Here is a 20239-nt window from a genome sequence, read left to right on the forward strand (position 1 = left end):
AGGTTGCAGTGAGCTGAGATCGAGCCACTGCACTCTGGACTGGACAACAAGAGCAAAACTGTGTATAAAAAAAAAGGGGGGGGGCAGGGGCTGGGCGCCATGGCTCACACCTGCAATCCCACCACTTTGGGAGGCAGAGGCAGGCGGATCACGAGGTCAGGAGATCGAGACCAGCCTAGCCAACGTGGTGAAACCCTGTCTCTACTAAAAATACAAAAAATTAGCAGGGCACGGTGGTGCATGCCTGTAGTCCTAGCTACTCAGGAGGCTGAGGAAAGAGAACTGCTTGAACCCAGCAGGTGGAGGTTAGAGTGAGCCGAGATCCCGCCACTGCACTCCAGCCTGGGAGACACAGCGAGACTGCGTCACAAAAAAAAAAAAAGAAAAAAAGGTTATTACTGTTCTCACCGCCTATACTCCTGCAACATCCAAACTCCCTGCAGTTCCGACCTCCAGGGCCTTTGTATAAACGAGCTGTTTTTTTTTTTTTTTTTTTTGACGGAGTCTTGCACTGTCCACCCAGGCTGGAGTGCAATGGCACAATCTTGGCTCACTGCAACCTCTGTCTCCCTGGTTCAAGCGGTTCTCCTGACTCAGCCTCCCGAGTAGCTGGAATTACAGGAGCACGCCACCATACCAGGCTAATTTTTGTATTTTTACTAGAGACAGGCTAGTCTCTAGTTTCACCATGTTGGCCAGGGTGGTCTCGAACTCCTGACCTCAGGTGATCTGCCCCCCTCAGCCTCCCAAAGTGCTGGGATTACAGGCATGAGCCACTGCACCCGGCCAAACAAGCTGCTTTCTCTTCCTGGTCCTTCATGACCAGGATTAGCCATTGGAACTTCCCTGAAGGACTTCCTTCACACCTGCATTCTCCCATGGCAACCTAACCTACCCTCTGGGCCACAGCATTCATCACTCTACACTCAAACTGCCTATCTAAGCAGATCTCTCCCAAGAGGCAATGAACTCCTCATAGGCATCCCCAGCATCTAACAAGCAGTGCCCTTAACATGGTGGTCAAATGCTTGTTAAATGATATAACCTGGCCAGGCCCAGTGGCTCACACTGGTAATCCCAGCACTTTGGGAGGCCGAGGTGGGTGGAACACCTGACGTCCATTCAAGAACACCCTGGCCAAAATGGCAAAACTCCATCTCCAGTAAAAATCCAAAAATTAGCCAGGCGTGGTAGTGTGCACCAGTAATCCCAGCTACTCAGGAGGCTGAGGCAGGAGAAAGGCTTGAACATGGGAAGTGGAGGTTGCAGTGAGCAGAGATCATGCCATTGCACTCCAGCCTGGGCAACAGAGCAAGACTATGTCTCAAAAAAAAAAAGAGATAACCTCAGCCTTCTCACTGGCAAAATGGAAATAAAAACAGAAAAGAGGCCAGGTGCAATGGCTCACACCTGTAATCCCAGTACTTTGGAAGGCCAAGGTGAGAGGATCACTTGAGTGAGGCCAGGAGTTTGAAGCCAGCCTGGGCAAAATAGTGAGATCTCATCTCTACAAAAAATAAAAATATAGGCCAGGCACGGTGGCTCACACCTGTAATCCCAGTACTTTGGAAGGCCAAGGTGAGAGGATCACTTGAGTGAGGCCAGGAGTTTGAAGCCAGCCTGGGCAACATAGTGAGATCTCATCTCTACAAAAAATAAAAATATAGGCCAGGCACGGTGGCTCACACCTGTAATCCCAGTACTTTGGAAGGCCAAGGTGAGAGGATCACTTGAGTGAGGCCAGGAGTTTGAAGCCAGCCTGGGCAACATAGTGAGCTCTCATCTCTACAAAAAATAAAAACAGGCCAGGCACGGTGGCTCACACCTGTAATCCCAGCACTTTGGGAGGCCGAGGCGGGTGGATCACAAGGTTAGGAGATCGAGACCATCCTGGCTAACATGATGAAACCCTGTCTCTACTAAAAACACAAAAAATTAGCCGGGCGTGGTGTTGGGCACCTGTAGTCCCAGCTACTTGGGAGGCTGAGACAGGAGAATGGCGTGAACTTGGGAGGCGGAGCTTGCAGTGAGCCGAGATTGCACCACTGTACTCCAGCCTGGGTGACAGAGCGAGACTCCATCTCAAAAAAATAAATAAATAAACAAATAAAAATATAGAGCTGCGCTAGGTAGCTCATGCCTGTAATCCCAGCACTTTGGGAGGCCAAGGCAGGTGGATCACTTAAGGCCAGGAGTTCAAGACCAGCCTGGCCAAAATGGTGAAACCCTGTCTCTACTAAAAACACAGAAATTAGCCGGGTGTGGTGCCAAGGGCCTGTAATTCCAGCTACTGGGGAGGCTGAGGCAAGAGAATCACTTGAACCCAGGCGGAGGTTGCAGTGAGCAGAGATTGCGTCACTACATTCCAGCCAGGGAGAAAGAGTGAAACTCTGTCTCAAAAAGTAAAAATAAAAATAAAAAATTAGGCTGGGCACGGTGGCTCACACCTGTAATCCCAGCATTTTAAGAGGCCGAAGCGGGCAGATCACCTGAGATCAGGAGTTAGAGGCCAGCCTGACCAACATGGTGAAACCTCGTCTAGACTAAAAGTACAAAATTAACTGGGCATGGTGGTGCATCCCTGTAATCCCAGCTATTCAGGAGGCTGAGGCAGGAGAATCTCTTGAACCTGGGAGGCAGACATTGCAGTGAGCCGAGATCACGTCATTGCACTCCAGCCTGGGCAACAAGAGTGAAACTCTGTCTCAAATAAATAAATAAATAATTAGCCAGGCACAGTGACACACACCTGTGGTCCTAGCTACTCAGGAGGCTGAGGCCGGAGAATCACTTGAGCCCAGGGGTTCAAGGCTGCAGTGAACTATGATTGTACCACTGTACTCCAGCTTGGGCAACAGAGCAAGAGATCCTGTCTCCAAAAAACAAAAAACAAAACAAAAAAAACAGGAAAGAGATCAGTATCATCCACCTCAATGGGTGTAGAGATTCAAGGAGATAATCATATGGAGGTTCTTTGGAGAGTGCTATCCACAGGTAAACGTAGGAACTATTATTGCTCCTTGCATGCAGAGGAAGGCAAAGCATGCAGAATGAAGCAATTGAAGACTGACCACAATTTTATCCCCGGGGCTTAAGAAAAGCTGTATCCATTTCTTCAGGCACTGGGGGCTCCAATCTATCAATACTCTACACTCTCTGAGTGATACAGTCTATAGCTCTGGAGTGAGTCATGAGATGGAGTCTTGCTCTGTCGCCAAGCTAGAGTGCAGTGGCTCAATCTCGGCTCACTGCAACCTCCACCTCCTTGGTTCAAGTAATTCTTCTGCCTCAGCCTCCCAAGTAGTTGAAACTACAGGCGTGCACCACCACACCGGGCTAATTTTTTGTATTTTAGTAGAGACGGGGTTTCACCATGTTGGCCAGCATAGTCTCGATCTCCTGGCCTTGTGATCCACCCACCTCGGCCTCCCAAAGTGCTGGGATTACAGGCGTGAGCCACTGCTCACAGCCTAGGGGAAGTCTTATTTATTTATTTACTTATTTATTTATTGAGACGGAGTCACGCTCTGTCACCACACTGGAATGCAGTGGCGCAATCTTGGCTCACTGGAACCTCCAACTCTCTAGTTCAAGCGATTCTCCTGCCTCAGCCTCCCGAGTAGCTGCGATTACAGGCATGTGCCACCACACCCAGCTAATTTTTTTTTGTATTTTTAGTAGAGATGGGGTTTTACCATGTTGGCCAGGATGGTCTCGATCTCCTGACCTCATGATCCGCCTGCCTCGGCCTCCCAAAATGCTGGGATTATAGGCGTGAGCCACCATGCCCAGCTGGGAAGTCTTTTTTTAAACACACCTGACTAGCTATCCTTACAAGATTTATTATTTTTTTTTTTTTTTGAGATGGAGTCACACTCTGTCGCCCAGGCTGGGGTGCAGTCGCGCAATCTCAGCTCACTGCAACCTCTGCCTCCCGGGTTCAAGCGATTCTCCTGCCTCAGCCTCCCAAGTAGCTGGGATGACAGGCACCTGCAACCATACCCAGCTAATTTTTTGTATTTTTAGTAGAGACGGGATTTCACTGTGTTGGCCAGGCTGGTCTCAGCCTCCCAAAGTGCTGGGATTACAAGCGTGAGCCACCACGCCCAGCCTATTCTTACAGAATTTCTTAATTGAAATATCACCATATTACGAAGGAAAACAATTTGGAGATGAAATCATTACTCAACAGGGCCTCGAGAGATATTTTCACGCCTATGGAGTTTTAAATACCTAAGATATTTATGAGACAATTCATTAATTCCCTTATCCTAGCAGCGCATGGTGGCTCACGCCAGTAATCCCAGCACATTGGGAGGCTGAGGCGGGAGGATCACCTGAGGTCAGGAGTTCGAGACCAGCCTGGCCAACGTGGTGAAACCCCATCTCTACTAAAAATACAAAAATTAGCCGGACATGGTAGCAGGAGCCCGTAGTACCAGCTACTCGGGAGGCTAAGGCAGGAAAATCACTTGAACCCAGGAGGCAGAGGTTGCAGTGAGCCAAGATTGCACCACTACACTCCAGCCTGGGTGACAAGAGCAAAACTCTGTCTCAAAAATAAATAAATAAAAGTCCCTTTTCCTTTAAGTATTAATTTATATTCCTAGCCTTTATTATTAATACCAGGAAATATTTAACATTTACTGATTTATCACCACATGCTAAATCCTTGACAAACATCTCATTCCCAACAATGCAGAGAAGTCAGCAGTATTTTACGAAGGAGGATAAACAATAAACAACTTGCCCAAAGTCACCTGGCTAGATAGAAGAGCTGGGACTTCAGAAGCAAGACTTCCTTCCTCCAAAACCCACTACCCTCTTTTTTTTTTTTTTTTTTTTTAAGACAGTGTCTGGCTCTGTGGCCCAGGTTGGAGTGAAGCGGCATGATCCTGGCTCACTGCAACCTTTGCCTCCCAGGCTCAAACCATCCTCCCCACCTCAGCTCCCCCAGTGCTGGGACTACATGCACATGCCACCACACCTCATTTTTGTATTTTTTATAGAGGCAGGGTTTTGCCATGTTGCCAAGGCTAGTCTCAAACTCCTCAGCTCAAGTGATCTGCCCACCTAAGCTTCCCAAAGTGTTGGAATTACAGGTGCGAGCCACCACATCCGGCCCCCACTAACCTTTATTGCTTTTAAAAACAAGGGGCTAGGCCAGGCGCGGTGGCTCACGCTTGTAATCCCAGCACTTTGGGAGGCCGAGGCGGGCGGATCATGAGGTCAGGAGATCGAGACCACGGTGAAATCTCGTCTCTATTAAAAATACAAAAAAATTAGCCAGGCGTGGTGGCGGGCGCCTGTAGTCCCAGCTACTCGGAGAGGCTGAGGCAGGAGAATGGCATGAACCCGGGAGGCGGAGCTTGCAGTGAGCCAAGATTGCGCCACCGCACTCCAGCCTGGGCGACAGAGCGAGACTCCGTCTCAAAAAAAAAAAAAAAGGGGGGGGCTGAGTATAGTGGCTCATGCCTGTAATCCCAATACTTTGGGATGCTGAGGTGGGCAGATCATCTGAGGTCAGGAGTTCAAGACCAGCCTGGCCAACATGGTGAAACTCCATCTCTGTTAAAAACATAAAAATTAGCTGGGCATAATGGCACGCACCTGTATTCCCAGCTACTCGGCAGGCTGAGGCAGGAGAATCTCTTGAGCCCGGAAGGCGGAGGTTGCAGTAAGCAGAGATCATGCCACTACACTCCAGCGTGGGAGACATAGTGAGACTCCATCTCAAAAACAAAAAGAAAAACAAAGTCTTTGGGATATTTCAACATTAAAAATATTAAGGGATTACTGTTAGCTTTGAATGTGTGAAAATTAGGGGAAAAAAAATGTGGCTGGATGCAGTGGCTCACTCCTGTAATCCCAGCATTTTGGGAGGCCAAGGCAGGCGGATCACAAGGTCAGGAGTTCAAGACCAGCCTGGCCAATATGGTGAAACCCCGTCTCTACTACAAATACAAAAATTAACCAGGTATGGTGGCAGGCACCTGTAGTCACAGCTACTCGGGAGGCTAAGGCAGAAGAATCGCTTGAACCCTGGAGGCGGAGGTTGCAGTGAGCCGAGATTGTGCCAATGCACTCCAGCCTGGGGGACAGAGCGATACACTATCTCAAAAAAAAAAAAAAAAGTGAGGGCGGGACAGTGGCTCATGCCTATAATCCCAGTACTTTGTTTTGGTTTTGTTTTGAGACAGAGTTTCACTCTTGTTGCCCAGGCTAGAGTGCAATGGCACGATCTCGGCTCACTGCAACCTCCACCTCCTGGGTTCAAGCGATTCTCCTGCCTCAGCCTCCCAAGAGTAGCTGAGATTGCCGGGTGCGGTGGCTCACACCTATAATCCCAGCACTTTGGGAGGCTGAGGTGGGTGCATCACCTGAGGTCGGGGGTTCGAGACCAGCCTGACCAACATGGAGAAACCCTGTCTCTACTAAACATACAAAATTAGCCGGGCGTGGTGGCGCATGCCTGTAATCCCAGCTACTCAGGAAGGCTAAGGCAGGAGAATCGCTTGAACCCAGGAGGCAGAGGTTGCGGTGAGCCGAGATCACACCATTGCACTCCAGCCTGGGCAATAAGAGCGAAACTCTGCCTCAAAAAAAAAAAAAAAAAAGAGTAGCTGAGATTACAGGCATGTGCCACCACGCCCGGCTAATTTTTTGTGTTTTTAGTAGAGATGGGGTTTCTCCATGTTGGTCAAGTTGGTCTCGAACTCCTGACCTCAGGTGATCCGCTCACCTTGGCCTCCCAAAATGCTGGGATTACAGGAGTGAGCCACCATGCCCGGCCAATCCCAGTACTTCCGAAGGCCGAGGCAGGAGAATCACTTGAGCCCAAGAGTTTGAGACCAGCCTAGGCAACATAGCAAGACCTCGTCTCTATAAGTAATAAAAAAAAAAAATTAGCTAAGCGTGGTGGCATACACCTATAGTCCCAATTACTCAGGAGGATGAGGCAGGAGGATCCCTTGAACCCAGGAGGTTGAAGCTGCAAGAGAGCTGTGATTATGCCACCGCACTCCAACCTGAGCAACAGAGTGAGACTCCATCACAAAGAAAAAAAAAATGTAAGAGTCTTTTTCTTTGGCATACACTACTGATAAAGTTATAGATGAAATACAAACTAACAAGGCCCACTGAAGGGGGCCCATGGAGGAATTTTACATACATTTTCTGAGAGGAATAAAACAAAAGTAATAATGGTAACATATACTCAACTCTTCATAGATCTTCAAGCCAGGAAAACTCTATAAACTATGTTTTCTTTTTCTTTTCTTTTTTTTTATTTTTAAACATAGGCTCTTGCTGTCACCCACACTGGAGTACAGTGGCAGGATCATAGCTCACTACAGCCTTGAACTCCTGGGTTCAAGCAATCCTTCCACCTCAGCTTCCCAAGGAGCTGGGACTACAAGGCGTGCACCACCATGCCAGACTAATTTTTTTTTTTTTTTTTCTGTTTTATAGAGACAAGGTTTCACTCTATGGCCAGGACTGGTCTCAAACTCCTGGCTTCAAGCAGTCCTCCTGCCTTGGCCTCCCAGAGTGCTGGGATTACAGGCATGAGCCACTGTGCCCAGCCAAACCAGGTTTCTTTAATTTCCTTTACACATTAGGAAATGGAGGGAAAGGGTAACATTTACTGATATTTCCAATGACTGATGTCAGACAGTTATGATAATACTTGGGTGAGGAAACAGGCTCATATAGGCTAAGTAACTTGCTAGGCTGGAAAGTTCTGCCTCCAATGTGCATAACACAATGAAAGGTTCAAGAGGTTTAAGCCATATGCCCAAATTACATGTGGCCCCAAGAGAGTGGCAAATACAGGCACTCAAACTCAGGCATTCCACCCCCAAATACTACATCCTCACCACCACATACCATGCAGCCTGGACATGAAAAGCGGCCTCTTGGCCAGGCACAGTGGCCTGTAATCCTAGCACTTTGGGAGGCCTAGGAGGGTGGATCACTTGAGGTCAGGAGTTCAAGACCAGCTTGGCCAATACGGTGAAAACCCATCTCTTCCAAAAATACAAAAATTAGCCGGGCATGGTGGCACGCGCCTGTAATCCTAGCTACTCTGGAGACTGAGGCAGGAGAATTGCATGAACCCATGAGGCAGAGGTTGCAGTCAGCCCCGAGATCATGTCACTGCATTCCAGTCTGGACAACAGAGTGAGAATGTCTCAAAAAGAGAAGAAAAAAAAGAAAGAAAAAAAAAACAAGAAAAAGAAAAGTGGCCTCTTTAATTACCTTGCCTTTACAAATTGCACATGTCTAATTATCATATAGGTCACAACATGACCAATTTCCTACTCATCAAAGCACATTAGACAGAATTCAATACTCCATGGAACCAAGGGACAGTCAAGCAACCCAAACCAGTCATGCCCAGGAGCCTCAAGAAAGGCAGAAAAGTATTCAAAAACATGGAGACAGAAAGTAGAATGGCAGCTGCTGGGGATGGGAGGAGGTTCATGAAACAGGAAGTCAGTGTTTAATGGGTACAGAGTTATAACTTTTTTTTTTTGAGATGGAGTCTCACTCTGTCACTTTTTTTTTTTTTTTTTTTGAGATGGAGTCTCGCTCTGTCACCTAGGCTGCAGTGCAGTGCAGCAATTCTGGCTCAGTGCAACCTCTACCTGCCCCCGGGTTCAAATAGTTCTCCTGCTTCAGGCTCCCTAGTGGCTGGGATTACAGGCAGGTGCTACCATGCCCAGCTAATTTTTGTATTTTTAGTAGAGATGAGGTTTTGCCATGTTGGCCAGGCTGGCCTCGAACTCCTGACCTCAAGTGATCTACCTGCCTCAGCCTCCCAAAGTGCTGGGATTACAGGCATGAGCCATTGGACCCGGCCCAGAGTTTCAATTTTGAAGAGTTACAGAGATGGATAGTGGTGATGGTTGCACAACATTATTTAATACCAGTAAGCTATATAACTTAAAAATGGTTAAGATGGCAAATTTTATATTATGTGTATCTGGGCACGACAACAACAACAACAAAAACTGAAGAAGAAAGAAAAATGTAGAAAGGCAGCCTGAGTTGGGAGAACTGGGCTTCTACAATTAAAGGATGTTTTGCATGGTCAAGAATGAAGGCCAGGCACAGTGGCTCACGCCTGTAATCCCAGCACTTTGGGAGGCTGAGGCGGGTGGAGACCAACCTGGCCAATACGGTAAAACCTGTCTCTATCAAAAATATGAAAATTAGCCGGACGTGGCGGCACGCACCTATAATCCCAGCTACTCGGGAGGCTGAGGCATGAGAATCGCTTGAACCCCAGAGAAGGACGTTGCAGTGAGCCGAGATCGTGCCACTGCACTCCAGCCTGGGTGACAGAGCAAGACTCCGTCTCAGAAAAAAAAAAAAAAAGAAAAAAAAGAATAAAATCTTGGGAGGCCGGGCGCGGTGGCTCAAACCTGTAATCCCAGCACTTTGGGAGGCCGAGGCGGGCGGATCACGAGGTCAGGAGATCGAGACCATCCTGGCTAACACGGTGAAACCCCGTCTCTACTAAAAATACAAAAAATTAGCCGGGCGTGTTGGCGGGCGCCTATAGTCCCAGCTACTCAGGAGGCTGAGGCAGGAGAATGGCGTGAACCCGGGAGGCAGAGCTTGCAGTGAGCCAAGATTGCGCCACTGCACTCCAGCCTGGGGGACAGAGCAAGACTCCGTCTCAAAAAAAAAAAAAAAAAAAAAAAAAAGAATAAAATCTTGCTCACGCCTGTAATCCCAACACTTTAGGCCGAGGTGGGTGGAGCACCTGAGGTCACGGGTTCGAGACCAGACTGACCAACATGGTAAAACTCCATCTCTACTAACAACAGAAAATTAGCCAGGTGTGTTGGCACATGCCTGTAATCCCAGCTACTTGGGAGGCTGAGGCAGGAGAATCACTTGAACTCGGGAGGCGGAGGATGCAGTGAACCAAGATTGTGCCATTGCACTCCAGCCTAGGTTACAAGGCGAAACTCCATCTCAAAAAAAAAAAAAAAAAGGCCAAGCGCCAGTGGCTCTCGTCTGTAATCCCAGCACTTTGGGAGGCCGAGGCTGCTGGATCACCTGAGGTCAGGAGTTCAAGACCAGCCTGAGCAACATGGTGAAACCCCGTCTCTACTAAAAACATAAAAGATTAGCCAGGTGTGGTGATGTTCACCTGGAATCCCAGCTACTCAGGAGGCTGAGGCAGGAGAATCACTTGAACCCAGGAGGCAGAGGCTGCACTGAGCCAAGATCGTGCCACTGCCTTCCAGCCTGGGAGACAGAGTCAGACTCTGTCTCAAAAAAAAAAAAAAAAAAAAAAAAAAAAAAAAAAAAAAGAATGGGCCGGGCATGGTGGCTCATGCCTGTAATCCCAGCACTTTGGGAGGCTGAGGAGGGTGGATCATGAGGTCAGGAGATCGAGACCATCCTGACTAACATGGTGAAACCCCGTCTCTACTAAAAATACAAAAAATTAGCCAGGCATCGTGGAGGGCGCCTGTAGTCCCAGCTACTCAGGAGGCTGAGGCAGGAGAATGGCGTGAACCTGGGAGGCGGAGCTTGCAGTGAACTGAGATTGTGCCACTGCACTCCAGCCTGGGCAACAGTGTGAGACTCCGTCTCAAAAAAAAAAAAGAGAATGAAATCTGGGGTTAGGGTGGCAAAGTGCCTCAGTGCTGGTTTCCAGGCTGCCACCTGTTTGATTTGTAGTTAAAATGACTTACTCAAATTTCTAGGGGATAAAGCACGATACCTAAAGAGAAAGGGATGTAAGAGCACTGGGACAGGAGGCAAAGAAACCTGGACTCCAATCCAGGCCCTGCTTATTAGCCAAATGACCTTGGACAAATTACTCATCTCAGTTTCCTCCTCTGTTAGGAGAGGATAAAGGTCAGATGTAAGGATTCAATGACATTTAACAGAGTGCTCCAAAAATGCTAGCTATAGTTATCATTATTGTAAAATGCCCACATTTCCAGACCAAGTTTCCACAACCTAGAAATTCCAACACCTGTGCACCTGTAGAAGCAAGAAAGGCATTGGCCGGGCACAGTGGCTCACGCCTGTAATCTCAGCACTTTGGGAGGCTGAGACGGGTGGATCACTTGAGGTCAGGAGATCAAGACTAGCCTGGCGAACATGGTGAAACTCCGTCTCTACTAAAAATACAAAAAATTAGCCAGGCATAGTGGCGGGCACCTGTAATCCCAGCTACTCAGGAGGCTGAGGCAGGAGAATTGCTTGAACCCAGGAGACGGAGGTTGCAGTGAGCCGAGGTTGCACCACTGCACTCCTGGGCGACAGAGCGAGACTCCGTCTCCACAAAAAAAAATAAAGAAAGGAACGTCATTCCACCAGCCATGGACTTTTTCCATATGAGAAAGAGACCTCTTGAAAATCAGGTCTCTACTAGGACAGAGACCCCCAAATACCCATCTAAGATACCTGGAAGTCAGCCTTTAAAATCCTAGAATTATGCTCCTGACATGGAATAAACTGTCATTGAATAAAAACCTTGGTTTAGGCCGAGCGCAGTGGCTCACACCTGTAATCCTAGCACTTTGGAAGGCCCTGGCAGGCGGATCACGAGGTCAGGAGTTTGAGACCAGCCTGGCCAATATGGTGAAAGCCAGTCTTTACTAAAAATATAAAAAATTAGCCGGGTGAGGTGGCACACACCTGTAGTACCAGCTACTCGGGAGGCTGAAGCAGGAGAATCGCTTGAATCCGGGAGGCAGAGGTTGCAGTGAGCCGAGATTGCACCATTGCACTCTAGCCTGGGCAACAAAGTGAGACTCCACCTCAAAAAAAAAAAAAAAAAAAACCCTTTGTTTAAATCCCAAGCCCCTCCTCTTGCTCCTTCCCCAAAGTCCACTGATTCAGGCTCCACCACTCTTTCCTAAAACTGTCCTATTTACATTTAGTCGCTCATATTAGGCTTCTAAAATTGTACAGGATTTCTGCCAGCTCATTAGTTCCATTATTTGGCAAAAGAGAGCAAGGTCCAGGTAGGACCTAGCCCAAGATCTAGCAAAGTTGTCAAAGCATTATTACAAATAAAGGTTTCAATTTTTTTTTTTTTTTTTTTTTTGAGACACAGTTTCACTCTTGTTGCCCAGGCGGAAGTGCAGTGGCGTGATCTCGGCTCACTGCAACCTCTGCCTCTCGGGTTCAAGCCATTCTCCTGCCTCAGCCTCCCAAGTAGCTGGGATGACAGGCACTTGCCACCATACCTGGCTAATTTTTTGTATTTTTAGTAGAGACGGAGTTTCACCATGTGTTGGCCAGGCTGGTCTTGAACTCCTGTCTTCAGGTGATCCATCCAACTTGGCCTCCCAAAGTGCTGGGATTACAGGTGTGAGCCACAGTGCCTGTCTCAATTTTCATTAGGTTACCCTATATTCAATAGCCTGTAAGGGGCAGTCACTGACAAAGATGGATAAGACAAAGACATCACCCTCCCTTTCTCTAGGCTCATAATCCAATCAAGGATCTTGACTAAGCATACATTTTGGTTTCAAGAATGTTTATCAAGAAAAATGTCCCAGCTTAACCAACACAGTGAAACCCTGTCTCTACTAAAACTACAAAAAATTAGTTGAGCATGGTAGTGCACGTCTATAATCCCAGCTACTCAGGAGGCTGAGGCACAAGAATCGCTGGAATTCAGGATGCAAAGGTTGCAGTGAGCCAAGACTGTGCCACTACACTCCAGCCTGGGAGACAGAGCAAGACCCTTTCTCAAAATAAATAAATAAATAAAATTAATAAAAAGACTTTATCAAGAAAAATGTAAACATCCTCCCTATTATTTCTTAGGAAGATGATGAAAGAAGAAAACTCCAGAGGTTAAATATACTTTTAAGTCCTGACTTCCAAGTCCCCTCAGCAACTGTCTTTGACAATAATCAGGTGCTCTCAAAGACCTGTTAGTTTTATTCATTTGTTAAGTTATTTGAAATACAGATTTCTTAGCATTATCCTTAACAATTCCTTGTCTGGGTTTTGTGGCTGTGTGTTCCTAGAACAGCACTTGGAAGCAATGGGGTCTCGCGCTGTCACCCAGCTGTAGTGCAGTGGTACAATCCTAACTCACTGCAGCCTCTGAACTCCCACGTCAGCCTCCCAAGGAGCTGGGACTACAAGCACGCACCACCATGCCTGACTACTTTTTTTTTTTTGGTTGGGGGGGTAGAGACAGGAATCTCACTTTGTTGCCCAGGCTGGTCTTGAACTCCTGGCTTCAAGCAATCCTCCCACTTTGGCCTCCCAAAGTGTTGAGATTACAGGCGTAAGCCACTGCACCCACCCAACCACAAGTAATTGGCAAATAGTATTTGCACTTAGGATACACTTTCAAACTTCAGAAAGGAAGTTTAAGCACCTTTACCATCCAGGAAGACGTACCAGGCAACTGATTCCCACAGATACAGGAGATCTTGGGGAAGGGGACTGAAAACATTACATCTCATACTTTCCCCAAATCCCAGCCAAAGGCAAACAACCTGCTTGCTTCCTCTTTAAATTTCATGCCACCTGCCCTGCTAATTCAAACCAAAAAACAAAGCTGTGGTATGGAAGAAATGAAGTCCCTTTTTAAGTATACATTAGATAAGAGAACTGATAAGTAAATATGGGGTATATAAGGTACAGACTTCTTCTTGGTAAGGCAGGGAAGTCAGTAACATTGAATGGAGAACTCAGGAAGACTTATTTGAGGATTTCAGGTAGTTCTGAATGAAATACAGCGTGGAACTGGAAGAAGACATGGAGGCAAGAAGAATGCTTTAGTTGGTTTGAGAACAAGCTGGCTGCCTCAGCTAGAAAAAAAGATAGTGGCAGAAGTGACCCGGACAAGGGAATAACTGGCAGGCTGCCCAAGGGAGCACATGAAAGAAATCAGATCTGCTGCAACAAGCTTCCACAGGCAATTGGGTTTCTAAGCAAGGTAGCGACCAAGATTCAGCCAGGGTGGACACTGCAGATCATCAGCCCCTCATTTTACAAATGAGGAGAAGCAGGCCCATAGCATCAAGTGACTTGCCTGAGGTCTCACAGTGAGTGGAAGTGCTGGGACTAGAGCCAAATCCAGATCAAATCCATTACTGAATAGGATCTGACATTCATGTGAGGAATAGGGGTTGGGGGAGGACAGGGACACAAAATAGTCTAGTCATTCAGGTTTGTCCTGATTAGGGCTGGCAACAGGATCACGTGGAAGAGGGCCAGACAGGTGACAGCCAGGGAAATAGGTACAGATGATCCAACACACTTAGAAAGGAAAAACGCTTTCAGAGGTAGTCTTTGTCTCCAAAAAATTTTTTTGAAAAAAGGAAAAATCCACTTGAGACTTAGAACAGACATGTGGGTACAAAAGGAGAAAGATCATCATAACGCATGATCACCATCAAAGAATATCATCTTCTCCCCAGCATTTGCCTTTCTGGAGCACCCATTTAGAGAAAGCCAGAAGCTTCCATTCGAGGTTGGGGCACCTACCTTTATCCTGGCTTTTCCTGGCCCATTTCTAGAACCCAGAAAACCAAGAAGGACTCCTTGGAAATTCCAACACCTGTGACCCACTGATTTGGGGTATCACAGACTCCCTACTCATGGTAGGATGAAAGGTAAGGAACCAGAGAGACAAGCTGGCTATGCAATATTTATTAGACTGATTCTATATTGGCCGGGCGCGGTGGCTCACGCTTGTAATCCCAGCACTTTGGGAGGCTGAGGCGGGCAGATCACGAGGTCAGGAGATCGAGACCACGGTGAAACTCCGTCTCTACTAAAAATACAAAAAAATTAGCCAGGCATGGTGGCGGGCGCCTATAGTCCCAGCTACTCGGAGAGGCTGAGGCAGGAGAATGGCGTGAACCCGGGAGGCAGAGCTTGCAGTGAGCCAAGATCGCACCACTGCACTCCAGCCTGGGTGACAGAGCAAGACTTCGTCTCAAAAAAAAAAAAGAATGATTCTATATCAATAATTATGTTGACATTCAAGTAAGAAATATGTAACCATTTAAATTTGGCAATAGCCAAGCATGGCAGTTCACACCTATAATCCCAACACTTTGGGAGGCTAAGGTGGAGGACTGCTTGAACCCAGAAGTTCAAGACCAACCTGGGCAAAATGGCAAGATCTCGTCTCTACAAAAAATTTAAAATTAGCCAGGTGTGGTGGCACGTGCCAGTGGTCCCTGAAACTCAAGAGGCTGAGGGGAGGATCGCTTGAGCCCAGAAGGTTGAGGCTGCAGTAAGCCATGATCACACCACTGCACTCCAGCTTGTGTGACAGAATGAGACCCTGTCCCCACCCAAAACCAAACTCCTGGAGAAGTTTTGGCTTTTTTTTTTTTTTTTTTGAGACAGAGTCTCACTCTGTGGCCCAGGCTGTAGTGCAGTGGTGCACTGCAACCTCCACCTCCCAGGTTCAAGCAGGTATCCTGGCTCAGCCTCCCATGTAGCTGGGATTACAGGTGCCTGCCACCACGCCCAGCCAATTTTTGTATTTTTAGTAGAGACAGGGTTTCACTGTGTTAGCCAGACTGGTCTCGAACTCCTGACCTTGTGATCTGCCCGTCTCAGCTCCCAAAGTGCTGGGATTACAAGCATGAGCCACCACACCCAGCCAGTTTTGGCCAGTATTTAAAAAGCTATGTGCTAGAATAACTAATTGATTATAACTAATAAAGGGGGCTATGGCCTTGTATAAACTTTTAAGGGATGTGTGTCTGGATAAAGATAAAAAAATATAAGGCTAACCACCACCTTCCTATTTTTTTTTTTTTTTTTTTTTTTTTTTGAGACGGAGTCTCGCTGTGTCCCCCAGGTTGGAGTGCAGTGGCGCGATCTCAGCTCACTGCAAGCTCCGCCTCCCGGGTTCACGCCATTCTCCTTCCTCAGCCTCCCGAGTAGCTGGGACTACAGGCGCCCGCTACCACGCCCAGCTAATTTTTTCTATTTTTAGTAGAAACGGGGTTTCACCGTGTTAGCCAAGATGGTCTCGATCTCCTGACCTCGTGATCCGCCCGTCTCGGCCTCCCACAGTGCTGGGATTACAGGCGTGAGCCACCTCGCCCGGCCACCTTCCTATTTTCACAGAGAATCTTTGTCTTCGTGTATGAAACCTCACTACTAAAAGTGTAGTTCAGTAACATCAGCATCACCTGCAAATCAGAAATGCATTCAGGTCCCATCCTAGATCTACCAAATCAGAATCAGCATTTCAACAAGATCCCTAGGTGACTTATATGCACATTCAAGTTTGAAAAGCACTGGTGTAGAATACTTTAAGGGTGCACTGTACAGCAGTACACAGATAAAGTATCAAGCAGCCAAAGAAAGAGACAAAGTACCTGTTCACTTTCAGTATACTATATTTTATTAGGTACTGCTCAGACAGACCTCCAGTGATTTTTATAAATTTGGTACTTACTAATGGCCACATGATCTAACTGTGGGATCTACTTCATTTCTGGAAATAACACAACTTAGTTCTAGGGGTTTCATGCACATGAAATATAAAACAGCTTGGTTGTTCTGAAAACATGATAATGGTTAATTTTATTCAAGTCTCAACACTGAGTTCATAGCACTTCTCCATAGGCCCCATTAATCTCTCCAGGTTTCTGGGAGTATCATTAAATCCCTCGGCATCCTTAAGAAGCAGGTGCTTAGCAAACATCCAGTTTCCAAATGAGAGTCAGAGGGGCTTGATCCTGAAAGTGTAGTATTTTCCTGCCTTGTCCTACTGGTATAGCTTCTTGGACCTAAAATCTCTCTCCTGCTGAGGCCTCATGCAGCTGCACACTCAAGTACTTCCCAAAAGGAAGAAAGGTCAGAGGTATCATTATGCCCAAGCACTTGGAATTCCAGCTGTGGAGAAATTAATCTGGTTGGGGGTTCAGGCTGAGAAGCCCTGAATAAGATCTGTAAAGGCAGAAGGAAACACAAAAGAAAGAACTATTGAGGCTCTTAAGAGATAGAAGGTCCCAGATATTTGCAGATTTTAAAGTGAGGATTGGGGGTAAAGATTGACAAGAGGATGATTGGGAGAGAAAAATATCCATTGCCCCACCGACACCCCAGGGACAAGAACAAAAAGAGTATCCAAGGGATTCCTCCAAACTACATCTTTTCTTCATAAAAGATAGTAAGAAAGCCAATGTAGGGAAGAAGTTTATGGGCTAGAAGCAGTGCTGGAAAAATCTGAGAGTTTTGTTTGTTTTTGTTTTCCAGCACAAGGAGATAAAGCAAAGGAGAAAACAGTATGCACCTAAACAGAATCTTAGGTCTTCTATGAAGTAAACCACCAGGAGGATTCAGAGTCCTGTGATTAACCAAAGAAATGGTTTCCACTTTGAATCCAGTGCTGGGGGCCCAGGCAGTCCTAGACTTGAGGCCACCTCCAGCACAAGGAAAATCTTTGTCTTTTGTTTTTTTGTTTTTTTTTTTTCGGGAGAACGGGGTCTCGCTATATTGCCCAGGCGGTCTTGAACTCCTGGGCTCAAGCTATCCTCCCGCCTTCTTGCCTCCCTGAGAGCTGGGATTGCAGGCGTGAGCCACCGCGTCCGGCCAAGGAAAATCTTTATAGCCACTACATAAACAGAACAGTTCCAAAGAAAGACAGAAACCAGAAAAATGTTTGGGGATTGGGCAAGTCAAGAGAGAAGAGATCCTGCTAGCGGAAAGATAAAAGATAGGCCTATGAAAAACAATGTGCAGGTAGCCCTTTAGGAGAGGAACCCTTCCCTGGAGGAGAGGAGAATTCAGGAGGTGTGACTCTGGCAAGTGTGCTCAGAAAAAAAAAGGCCGCAGAAGCACAGAGAAAAGTGCCCTGGTGAACAAAGATAAGCACTCGCCAGAGGAAGGAAGAGGAAATGAGTGCACTGACCAGACTGGGGAGAGTACCTCAAAGGGAATGTGGCTCCAAAAATGAAGGAAACTGAGGAATGAAAATGTCTTGGATGACAGAAAAGCTAAACAGGGTAGGAAGGCATGCTCCAAACCACAGACAACTCGCCACCTGGAAATGAGAGGACTCACAAAAAAGGTGTGCCTCCCAAATTTAAGAAGCATCTGGAAAGTGGCTGCACTCTGGGAGAGTTGTATAACTAAAAGGGGTTCACCTCGTACACTTGGGGGGGCACAAGAAACAAATATACTCCCAGATATGAAAATTAGTCTCCTTCAGGAAATAAGGTAGTTTGATTTGGGGAACACGTGAAAAGTGTGTAACCCCAAGAATACAGTCTCGGGAGAAGGCAGTGAATTCCCTTATTTGTGAAACTGGAAGTAAGTACCCATAAACTTCAGAATTTGGACATCGTTTTCGGCCCAACCTCAGGTTTGAAGGGCTGAGGAAAGGAAGTGGCCCCTAAATGTAAGAAATTCCAGAAGGCATGCTGTCAGATTTGGGACCTGGAAAAAGGGGATTCTTCCTTGGAGTGGAGGGGATACTAGAAAGTATCCCAAAACTTTGGCTAATGGACCCCAGATCTAAATTGGAATGGAAATGCAGAATCAGATTGGAGGCCCGAAAAAAGGAATGTGCTCCCACTTTGGGGGTTGAGGGAAGAGGGTACGCCCTAAATTGGGGGGGAGGGCTTTTAGAAATTTAGATAAAACTCCAGAGCTAGAGCTTAAGAAAGGGGGTGTGCCGCCCAGTTTTCAAAACTATAAAGAAAAGGGACACTCCCATATTTGGGGTCTTGAAAAAGGAATGTGCTCCCCAGAATAGGATAAAAAACGCCAATTTTAAAAAACATATTCCCAAAGCGCAAGGCAATAGCAGAGGCTGCTGATGAGGCTCTAGGGGCCCACCCAGCTCAGGCTCGGGCCCTAGGGCTTACCCGCACCCCCAACACGGCCCGCTCCGCGCCCCGGGCCCGCACCCCACGGCCCAGCCCCCTCGGGCGGCGCTGATTGGCGGCAGGCGCCGTCACTCTTGCGGGTAGCCCCGGGGATTGGGCACCGCTCGCACGCCCGCCACGCTCTCAGCAGCAGTCCCAGGGCCTCCCTCCAAGCTGGGCGAGCGGGGCCAGGCGGGGAGCGGGGCCGGGCAGGGGACCAGAGCAGCGGTGGCGTCCGTCGCCGTCCCCGCCCGGACGGCGCGCGCGCAGCGCAGGCCCGGCCCAACCCGGCCCGGCCAGCCGGCTTCGCCATGCCGAGCCTCGCCGCGAGCTCACCTCACGGCCCCACTCCGGCTGCGCCGCTCCAGGACCAACCGACAGAAGGACTCTGCGTGCTCTGCACCACGTGACCCCCGGGACGCGCCCAGCGTATCCCCCGCCCCCCACACACACGCATCATCGCCACCACCGAGTGACGTAAGGTCCCAGCTGCCCCGCCCCCTGCCCCGTCCGCCCGATCGCTGTGGCAACGGCCAGCGCAGGCCACGCCCACTGCCCTGACGCGCGGGAAATAGGCCCGCGCCCTAGCAGGAACACGAAGTCCCCACTCACTCCTAATCACTGAGATCACTGAAGCCGGGGAATGGACGCTATCCATCACCCGTTAATTTTGCCACCTAAATGCGTCTCAAAGCTTCCCACTGCTCCATCGAAGCGACCACCATCTCTCTCCAAGATGATGATGGTCTCCACCCTATTACTCTTCGCCGTTCTAATCCATTCTTCGTACACCGGCAGAGAGGTCTTTTCAAAACGCCATCCCCTGCTCAAAGCCCGTTTCTCTCCCTACTCCGGATTAAGATCTAACTCTTCACCTGTACTATCTAACCAGGCTCTTCAAAGTCTGGACCTGACCTGCCGCTTTCTTATCCTCACACATCCAGCTCCCCCACATTCTCAGCGTCCTTCAACTCCGCTAACAATCCAGGTTCTTCTCATCTCAGAGCCTTTGCACTCATTTCTCTCCCACTTTATCATTAACTCCTAGAAAGGTTTCCAATTGCTGCTAAGGATAAGGAGCTATATTTTGTCTGGAGACGAAGGTCGGAGTTGAAGCCACCCCAAAAGAATATGAGGCCAGGAGCAGTGGCTCACGCCTGTAATCCCAACACTTTGAGAGGCTGAGGTGGGTAGATCACTTGAGCTCAGGAGTTCGAGACCAGCCTGGGCAACATAGCCAGACCCCCGTCTCTCCAAGAAATACAACAATTAGCCAGGCGTGAACGTGCGCACCTGTGGTCCCAGCTCAATCTTCTGAGTAGCTGGGACTGCAGGCCCATGCCACCATGCCTAGCTGCTTTTTTTTTTTTGAGACACGGTCTCAACTGTGTCAC

At 48.0% G+C, this 20239-nt stretch overlaps 1 protein-coding gene across 4 annotated transcripts in view; it reads right to left on the bottom strand.

The window, feature by feature from the left end:
* The window catches only part of PHF20 (PHD finger protein 20), a 182233-nt gene extending 162897 nt beyond the window's left edge, over positions 1 to 19336 (bottom strand). The window contains exons 1-2 of one of the 4 annotated variants that reach the window (XM_063633691.1): positions 19182 to 19279; positions 5611 to 5732 (exon numbers count right to left, since the gene is read on the bottom strand). The gene's annotated coding sequence lies outside the window, so the exon portion shown is untranslated. Of the gene's footprint in view, positions 1 to 5610; positions 5808 to 19181 lie in introns of those variants that run through there. The other 3 variants (XM_055266200.2, XM_063633692.1, XM_055266201.2) reach the window with 3 other exon arrangements.
* Positions 19337 to 20239: the final 903 nt, after the last annotated feature.

This window comes from Symphalangus syndactylus, chromosome 24, assembly GCF_028878055.3.
Source record: "Symphalangus syndactylus isolate Jambi chromosome 24, NHGRI_mSymSyn1-v2.1_pri, whole genome shotgun sequence".
Taxonomy (NCBI): Eukaryota; Metazoa; Chordata; class Mammalia; order Primates; family Hylobatidae; genus Symphalangus; species Symphalangus syndactylus.